This window comes from Ranitomeya variabilis, chromosome 1 (assembly GCF_051348905.1).
Source record: "Ranitomeya variabilis isolate aRanVar5 chromosome 1, aRanVar5.hap1, whole genome shotgun sequence".
Lineage (NCBI taxonomy): Eukaryota > Metazoa > Chordata > Amphibia > Anura > Dendrobatidae > Ranitomeya > Ranitomeya variabilis.
In genome coordinates this window covers 894,943,123-894,953,015 of record NC_135232.1, presented here as the reverse complement: position 1 = coordinate 894,953,015, position 9,893 = coordinate 894,943,123, and positions in this window count along the sequence as shown.

Genomic DNA, 9,893 nt, shown 5'->3' with positions numbered 1-9,893 from the left:
TCCCTATTTTTTTATTTTCCCAAGTGTAACAGGAGAAATTGGACCCCAAACGTTGCTGTCCAATTTGTCCTGAGTACGATGATACCCCATATGTGGGGAGACCACAGTTTGGGCGCACGGCAGGGCTCAGAAGGAAAGGAGCGCCGTTTGACATTTTCAAGCTACATTTGGCTGCAATTAAGATTGGACGCCATGTCGCATTTGGCGAGCCCCTGATGTGCCTAAACAGTGGAAACCCCCCAAAAGTGACCCCATTTTGGAAACTAGACCACCTAAGGAACCTATCTGTGGCCTGTCAATGGTGGGATCGAATGATCACATCGATCCCACCAATCAGAGGAGGCCCTGGTGATGCTAGTGTTGCTAGGATTCAGCCTATGATCGGAGCTCACAGCTCCGATAATAGGCAGGTCACCGGCAGGTCACCAGCAGGTGACTGGCAGGTGACCGGCAGGTCACCATCAGGGCACAGCGCGGTCACACCGCTGCTGTGCCCTGTGATTGGCGCGATCGACGATCACATCGATTGCGCCAATCAGTAGCTGCAGGCTCCGGGGTAGGATCGGTGCTATTACAGCACCGATCCAGGAAGTCAGAGGCAGGGCACAGTGCGGTAACACCGCCGCTGTGCCCTGCGATTGGCACGATTGATGTGATCGTCGATCGCGCCAATCCGGGGGGTTTTTGCCGATGCCTGGCATTGCCAGGCACTGGCCCTAGGATCGAGTACATCGGTTCTTGGATCCTAGCCTGGGACCTCACTTTTCAGCCAATCTGATTGGCTGAAACAATGAGAAAGGCTGTGATTGGCTGTTCAGAATTGAACAGCCAATCACAGCGATCGGGAGGCCAGGGGGGCGGCGCCATACCCCAGGATGCCAAGGCCATCTTCCGTAAGGTAAGATGGCGTTGGAATTTTAATGCGATCACCTCACTTAAGTCGCGGTGTCGCATTAAAGGGCATGACGTACTATCCCGTCGGTGGTCATACGAGCCCACCCCACCTCGATAGGGATAGTACGTCATATGTCAGAAAGGGGTTAAATGTGTTTATGTGTCTTGTTTGAACATTAATTATGTGTATTTTAATTAATTTTCTTTAGTAACGGCATTACTTGTCGGTGGCAACTTACCTCTTTGTGGCCTTTCGTAGACCATGTGGGTTCTTTATCTTGGTGGTGTCCTACAAGCAATATAAATTTTGTCATGTTTTTTACATGGACCAAGTCTTTGGATCTTTTTTGGACTCTGCTATTTAATTGTCATTGTTATATGTCCAATTGAGTTCAAATGTATTATCCTTTTTTGTATTCTCGTGTTATGTATGTATGCTCACATATTGTAGGGGTTTTGGGTGATATACACTTAGGTTCTAGATATTGTAGATTCATTTGAACGTGTCATGTGTATATATAACTTTTATTTTTCACTATTTTATAATATATTATTTATATATATTGTATACACCTTTATATCTCAATAATAATTATCTTATTAGATTGTTCATGTAGGTGGTCCCCTGATCACATTTATTCACCTTCGTTGAGTCACTCTCTTTTCACACAATATTTATAATATTAATTAGCATACAGCAATTTATTATTTTATTGTTCAACTTTTAATAAGCTCAGCTTTTATTATATTGGATATATATGATTCAATCGTTTTTTTGGCCACATATATTTATAATAATATATTCACCAATATTTACTTTTGTCCCAGCTTAGTTTTGTCGCTTTGTCACCGCATACCTGTTTTGTGGCGTTCTATACTTAAATTCCCATGTCCCTCGGTGTTTTTTCTATATATTTCCTCCAACATTATGCCTCGGTATTCAGTTTGTGCATGCGCCATTCAGTGACGACCTTGTGACTTCCGGCCCCGTGTGTATATAGCGCGGGGATCAAGAAGTCACTCTTTTGGAAAAGGAAGTCCTATGATTGACGCATGTGCAATATTGCACTGATTATACAGACGCAAGTTTCAGCTGTGATTAGAATATATAAAGACACACCAGGCATTTGTAGACACATATGCCCCCCATTGAGGAAGCCAGTCAGGTGGAACGGCGCTGTCGGGGTAGCGGAGGAGCACCTGTAGCCAGGACTGATGTAAGTGTAACCTTCTATTTATGCTATTGTCGGCTGATCATTGCCAGTCACCCACACCATAGCATGTTGAATGTTATGTTCCAAGCACTTTAAAGATGGTTTTGGGCCACATTTGGTTATTTTACCGCGGAGTAATATGATTCACTTTATTTAAGCACTATGCTTTATACTTTAGATGGAACTAATTGAAGCGGTTTCCATTTAGTATGGTTCCGTGATTTGTCTATACTGTATGTGTGGATGATCACGTCTCTTGCTGAATATTAATTGGTTTTATTAATGTTATGTATTCATGTAGAAGAAAGGAAGGTACTCACCAATCGAAGATTCCCAACTTTTTATTAAATCTTCATTAAAAGTTCATGGCTGGGAGAGTGAGGAATGGAGCTGCTGTGAGCAGAAATAGATGGCGTTAATGTTATAATTAAAGCTATATTTTAATCACTCTGTTGCTTATGCCTCTTTGCCCCTTGGAAATGTATAAGGGATTTTGTGTAATATAATGTAATTAGATAAAAAATAACCTAGACATGTTTGGTGTCTATGAACTTGTAATGACCTCGAGAATCAAAATGGCAGGTCAGTTTAAACATTTAGTGAACCTAGCAAAAAAGTCAAACAAAAAACAAGCGTGGGATTGCACTTTTTTTTGCAATTTCACCGCACTTGGAAATTTTTCCCCATTTTTTTAGTACACGATATGGTAAAACCAATGATGTGGTTCAAAAGTACAACTTGACCTGCAAAAAATAAGCCCTCACATGGCCTTTCTGACTGAAAATTTAAAAAAGTTATGGCTCTGGGAAGGAAGGGAGCGAAAAACGAAAATGCAAAACCGAAAAAAGCTGGGGTCATGAAGGGGTTAAAAACACAGGGAAAGCCGTTTTTTTAATTTATTTATTTACAGTGCTCTGGCTGTTATTAGTGGCATCAGGCATCAGCTAGTGGGAGCAGTAGTCCCATCAGCTGACACCAGTAGTCCCATCAGCTGACACCAGTGACCGGAGGTAAACTTTGTACAGAGAAGAAAATAATTATTTGATCCACTGCTGATTTTGTAAGTTTGCCCACTGACAAATACATGAGCAGTCTGTAATTTTAAGGGTAGGTTAAATTTAACATTAAGTGATATAATATCACAAATCAAATCCAGACAATCACAATGTATAAATTATAAAAAAATTATTTGCACTTTGCAGTGAGAAATAGGTGTTGATCCCCTACCAATCGTTAAGAGTTCTGGCTTCTACAGACCAGTTAGACGATCCTAATCAACTCATTACCTGCATTAAAGACAGCTGTCTTACATAGTCACCTTTATAAAAGACTCCTGTCCACAGACTCAATTAATCATGTGTGACTCTAACCTCTTCAACATGGGTAAGACCAAAGAGCTTTCTAGGGATAGACTATATTCTCAGGAGGAACTGAAATTCAATGTAGAAAACACTGATCTAGAAGAAAACACAAAATGCAGGCAACATAGAGTAAATGTTCAATAAATCTTTGTATTTTTAACACAGTTAATAGAATATCAGAATAATTTTATTATGCTAAATAAATTGTTGGCTTGTTCATCCAAGCATCAGCGCTATAACTGTCCAAAGTTTTCATGCCATAAAAAGTTTTCAATTATTTATTTCATAAGTATGCTCATAATAATTTGCTGCAAGAAATGTAGAGATCATTCTTCTGGTATTCACACTCAGCTTCTCTTTGTAATTTATAATGACAACTAAAATTATGAATAATATTTCCATTAGGTAATGAAAGCTAACTATCTGTATTAAGGCTTGCAGGCACATTATTCTGAAATTTCGAAAATTAATTATGCAAATTTTTGAATAAATATATTTCTGAAATACTCCAGGATTGAAACAATTTAATGAAAAGTATATTTGATCTAGCTTTGTGTTTCAGTAACACTTTTCATCAATCATAATTATATCATCTGTTCAGGACATTTTTTTTTGACAAAGCACAATTCTTAAATGCAATGATTTTTTATTTACTTATTGTAACAGCCCTGCCGCATCACTGCATGGCCTCCCATCCCCCACCTGCCTTACACACCCACTTACTCACTACTCCGGGCCATGCTGTATGGTCTGTCCTCTGCTGGCTCCTTGCTGTGAAACCTCATGTCTCCTGCTTGCTGGCTTTATGCTTCCTGGCTGTGTGCTTAGGGCAGCTGCACTTCCTGTTTCTTATAAGGTCAGTGTGCACCTTTCTAAGGTGTCCCTAGCTAATTACCTAGAGTCCTCAGGTACTTAAGGCATCCTCACACATTGGAGGATGCCTGAGCAATGATTTCTCTCAATCAGTGCCTTGCTGCTGTGTTGACAAGTCCCGTCTCTGTTTTCTGCCTTCTCTGGGGGATGCATTCCCAGATTTGATACTGTGCTATATGTGTCTTGTGTTCCCGCCTCCCTGAGGACTGCATACTCAGGCCTGAATCCTTGTCCTGCATTTGTTCCCGTGTCCGTCCTTGTCTGTACTGTCTTATTCCTGTACCTTATCCCACACCTGATATTGTCTGAAATGAGTCCTTTACCTGTGTCCGTTTGTATCCCTGTCTGTTGCCTTTACTATTCCACTGTGTGTTTTCTTGTGGTCTCTGCATCCTGTGACTTTGCTCTGCACTGTGATCTGCATTTTCCGCTCTTTGCTCTGCTCTGCATCTTCCGCTCTTTGCTCTGCACTCTGCTCTGCATCTTCTGCTCTTTGCTCTGCACCCTGCAGCTCTGCTCCACTATTTGCACTGCACCTTGCATCACTGCTCTGTTTTTTGCTCTGCACCTTGTGGTTCTGCCCTGCACCACACCCTGCGGTTCTGCTCTCTAGTCTGAACTGGTTCCTACCAGTTCCTGTCTGAAAAGGCTTCTACCAGTTCCCATATACCATCATACTTGTCCATGTTTCTGTCCTCTCTGTATCAGTTCCAGCTCATCCAGGCTGATCAGGTATCTACCGTTTCCCATATACCATTCATTCTACTCCATGACCCTGTCCTTCCCAAGTCAGTTCCTGCCCCTTCTGTCTCAGTCGTGCCCGCCTGCCAGTGTCTCAGCCGTGCCCACCTGCCAGTGTCTCAGTCATGCCCGCCTGCCTGCCAGAGTACCTGCCATACCCGCCTACTCACCAGAGTACCAGCCATGCTCACCTGCCTGTCTGCCAGTCGAGCCTGTCATCTGCACCTGTCCTAGCGTTCCGTCCCCCAGTGGCATCAGCTGCTACATCAAGAGACACCGCCCTGGAGTGGTACCTGGCAGCTACCTGCCGCACAAGCCTGACCTCACCATAAGAGGCTCCAGTGAACACCAACACCAAGGTAGCTGCTTAGCCACACCCCTTTCAGGTTAGTCTAGTTTGTGGCACAGTGGGGCCACACCCCCACGCTCGCACCAACCAATCAGGACGCGAGCATTACACTTATATTGATTCTAAAATATTACATATTCATGTTATAGGTATGGATATTTTCACAATTAAAGTGTAAGAATACTTTGTTTGTATAGAGTGAATGTCTTTATTATTATTTAAGACAAATAGCTATTTTATGAAGGTTTGAATTTAAAGAAGGGCTTAAGGGGAAAATGCACAAAATCTAAAGCAACATCAATTCACAATTATGCAAAGGGTGCAAGCCTCAAATCAAAATCTCCATTAGATCAACATGTTATCATTCCAAAAGGAATGCAGTAGTCCATATTAAGCTCGTGGAAGAAAAATTAGAATTTAATATATCTATTTATGAAATTTGTTGGTATTTCATGATATAATGGCAAAAAGTTATGTTAATGGGTAAACCGATTTTTTTTTTATTCAGAGAGTCTGAATCAGAGTGCATTCTTTATTTTGGGCTAACATCACAAGAATAAGTAATAATATTTTATTTATATGGTGCTAACATACTCTGCAGCACTTTAAATTTATACAGGGATATGTACAGACAATAAAAACAATACCTAAGTAACACATAGTTCAACAGTTACAGGGGGAGTGAAAGCCCTCCTCACAAGAGTACAATCTATAAGGAAATAGGGGGACACAATAGGTAGAACATGCTTGTGATAAACAGTCCAGCCATCACTACAATAACTAAGGGTTTTCATATAAAGCAGCACAATCCCATCTAAAGCCAGTATTTGTGCAGGGACTGTGTTCTATTCTGTGCATGGAGGATGTGGAGACAGATGAATAGGAGGAAGCAGATTATGTTTAAGTGAATTGAGATGATAGGCCTGTCTAAAAAATGTGTTTTGGAAGCATGCTTAAAACCACATTGGCTAGATATTAGTCGGGTCATTTGGGGTGGTGTATTCTGGGACATTTGTGCAGCACTAGAGAAGTCTTAGAGATGGAGGTGTAGGGTGATAAACTACAGTGAGGAATGAGGTATAGGGTGGTGCAGAATTGTGAAAATCTTTGTGGGTGAGAGAGAAATAAGTTTGTATTATATTCTATAGTGGATGGGCAACCAGTGTAATGACTGGCTCAAGGCGTACGCATTGGTGAAGAGGTTGGACAGAATTAAAACCCTGGCTGCCTAATTCAGGATGGATTGGAGAGGATACAGTTTGATTAGAGGGAGACAGATAAGAAAACCGTTTCAGTAGTCCAGACAAGAATGAATAAGAGTGGCAGTGTTTTTGCAATTTCAATTTGGTGAGAAATGATCAGATTCTGGAGATGTTTTTAACATGCAGGTAACATCAGCATATGAGTGATTGGATATAGGAAATAAAGGAAAGTTCTGTGTCAAATTTGACCCCAAGATATCAAGCATGTCACTTAGGAGTTACTGCATGATTGAACAACCCAAGGTAATTGCAATATCAGGTATAGGTGCTATATTTATGGTACATGTATATGTACTCACCCACATTCTCTCACAGCTGAGCAGTGTTAATCCCAGATATATTCGAAGCCATGAGTCTGATCCAGACTTTAGTCTGATTCAGGCATCTTTCAAATTCCATCTTTCAAATTAGAGATTTCTAATTACATTACTCTGAATTAGAATTTAATTGGAATGGAATTTGACTATAAGGTAATGGAATATCAAAGGACTACAATGTTTCGGTATCTTTTCTCTTTCACGCCTATGCTACTCTATTTTTCCCTACCTCCAGTAATCCCCCCACCTAGTAAGGAACTAGTAATTTCACCCTCCATCGTCCCCAGCCATCTCACCTCCTCCTCACAGCTATTCCTCTACATATAATCCTTTTTCTCCAGACACATGGCCCCATCATGTCCTAGCCTGCTCCCACCTTCTAATGCTCTCTCTGCTACTGCTCATTGCTGGTGATGTATCCAAAAATCCTGGCCCTCCTCAAAACATCCCCACACTCATTTCTAACCCCCTGCCATGATCCTCTACACGTTTTCCCAACCATGATAACCTCATACCCATTCATCCAGCCCCCACTCCCCCGGTCTCCTACCTGGAGCATTATGGAATGCACGCTCAGTCTACAACAAACTGCCATTTATGCATGACCTCTTCATCACCAACAGACTCTCTTTCCTCGGCATCACTGAAACCTGGCTCACCCCCTCTGACTCAGCCTCTCTGGCTGCACTTTGCAATGGTGGATTTCATCTCTCTCACACCCCTCACCTCAGCATCAAATGTGGTGAAGTACTTGGCTTGCTCCTGTCCGACACCTGCTCCTTTACTCCAATCCCACTACCACCCTCTACGGCTCTTCCCTCATTTGTGCTCCATCCTCATTTATTCTCCCTCCAACCTCCAGCTGGCTGTCATCTACCACCCCCCAGAACTAGCCATCTCCACCTTTCTTGACCACTTCACCACCTGGCTACTTCATTTCCTCTCTGCTGACATCCCCACTATCATCATGGGTGACTTCAATATCCCCATTGATACTTTCACCTCAGCTGCCTCTAAACTTTTATCGCTCACTGCCTCTTTTGGTCTCACTCAATGGTCCTCTGCGGTTACTCACAAAGATGGTCACACACTAGACCATATCTTTACCCGCTTCTGTTCCCTGACTAATCTCACTAACTCACCCCTCCCCCTGTCTGACCACAGCCTACTGACATTCTCTTCCCTCTCCTAGTGCGCAACCCCCACTCCACAAACTCACTCATCCTTGCAGAAATCTCAAGCAACTCAATTTACAATCTCTCTCTGAGTATCTTCTCCCTCTTACAGACATAGCTTCCCTTCATGACACAGATGCTGCTGCCTCTTTTTATAACACCATAATAACAGCAACACTCAATTTGGTCACCTCCCTCATGCATAGCAAGACTCATACAATAACAGGCAGCCCTGGCTGACCAGTCTGACCAAAGTACTGAGACGGTCTTCCAGGGTCGCTGAGCGGAGATGGAAGCGATCCCGCTCTTCTGAAAACTTCATTGCATACAAGCAGTCCCTCGCCAGCTTCAAGTCCATGCTCATTGCCGCAAACCAAACTTACTTATCATCTCTCATATCCTCCCTGTCTCACAACCCTAAACAGCTTTTCAACACTTTCAATTTGCTACTCTGTCCCCCTGCACCTCTTCCCTCCCCTCTCATTTTTGCTGAAGACTTTGCCTTTTTCTTTAAACAGAAGATAGATACGATCAGAGTAAGCTTTGGCTCACAGCGCCCAATGCCCCTCTTAGCTGCTCAACCCTGCTCCTCCAAAACCTGCTTCTCCACCGTGACAAAAGATCAGCTCTCCACCCTCCTGTCAAGATCACACCTCACGCTCGCTTGGCCCGCTCCCGTGTCACCTCATCCCCTACCTCGCCACAGTCTTCATCCCATCCCTAACACACCTCTTCAACCTCTCACTCACAACTGGCATCTTCCCCTCATTCTTCAAACATGCCAAGATCACACGCATCCTCAAAAAGCCATCTCTCAACCCATCCTCTGTGTCTAGCTATGGCCCGATATCTCTTTTCCCTTATGCCTCAAAACTACTGGAACAGCATGTCTATCTTGAACTCTCCTCCCACCTCTCCTCCTGCTCCCTCTTTGACAGGTTACAATTTGGCTTCCGGTCCCATCACTCAACTGAAACTGCCCTAACTAAAGTCACCAATGACCTACTAACCACCAAGAGCAAGCAACACTACTCTGTCCTCCTTCTCCTGGACCTGTCTTCTGACTTTGACACTGTGGACCACTCCCTCTTGCTACAAATTCTCTCATCTCTTGGCATCACAGACTTGTCCCTATCCTGGATCTCGTCATATCTAACAGACCAAACATTCAGTGTCTCTGGATCGCCCCCACATAAGGGCAATGGGGTACTCGGTACCGGGTCCTACGGTTCGGGGGATGTCACTGTGGCCCAACCCGGTCCGTGGCCCTTTGAGGGGAGTCCAATTAAAGGTGTAGTTTGTATAAGGTTCATGACGCCGCTGCTTAGGGGTCCGCTGGGGTGGTGTTATGGCAGCAAGATGGTATACCTTCCCACAGGTGAAGTGTTTCCCCAGGGCTTCCCTTTAGTGTAGGTAGTGAAGGTAAATGATGCAGGGCGCAGTAAATAACGAGGACACAAGGTTGCAGTCTCTTTACCTTTTACTGAAGGCTTCAGCATCCACAGTCCAGGGTGCAGACCACAGGGTAGGCAGAGTCTGGCTGGTCCGAAGGCAAATCCAGAGTTCTCTTATTAAGATGGATATCAGTAGCCTTCCTACTAGCACCTGTGTGTTGTAGTACTTCCCTGCTGAGCACCACGGGATAGTCCTCACCACTTTCGTGGATGTTCTAGATGTCTTTCTCTCTCTGTCCCCCAGATGATATGG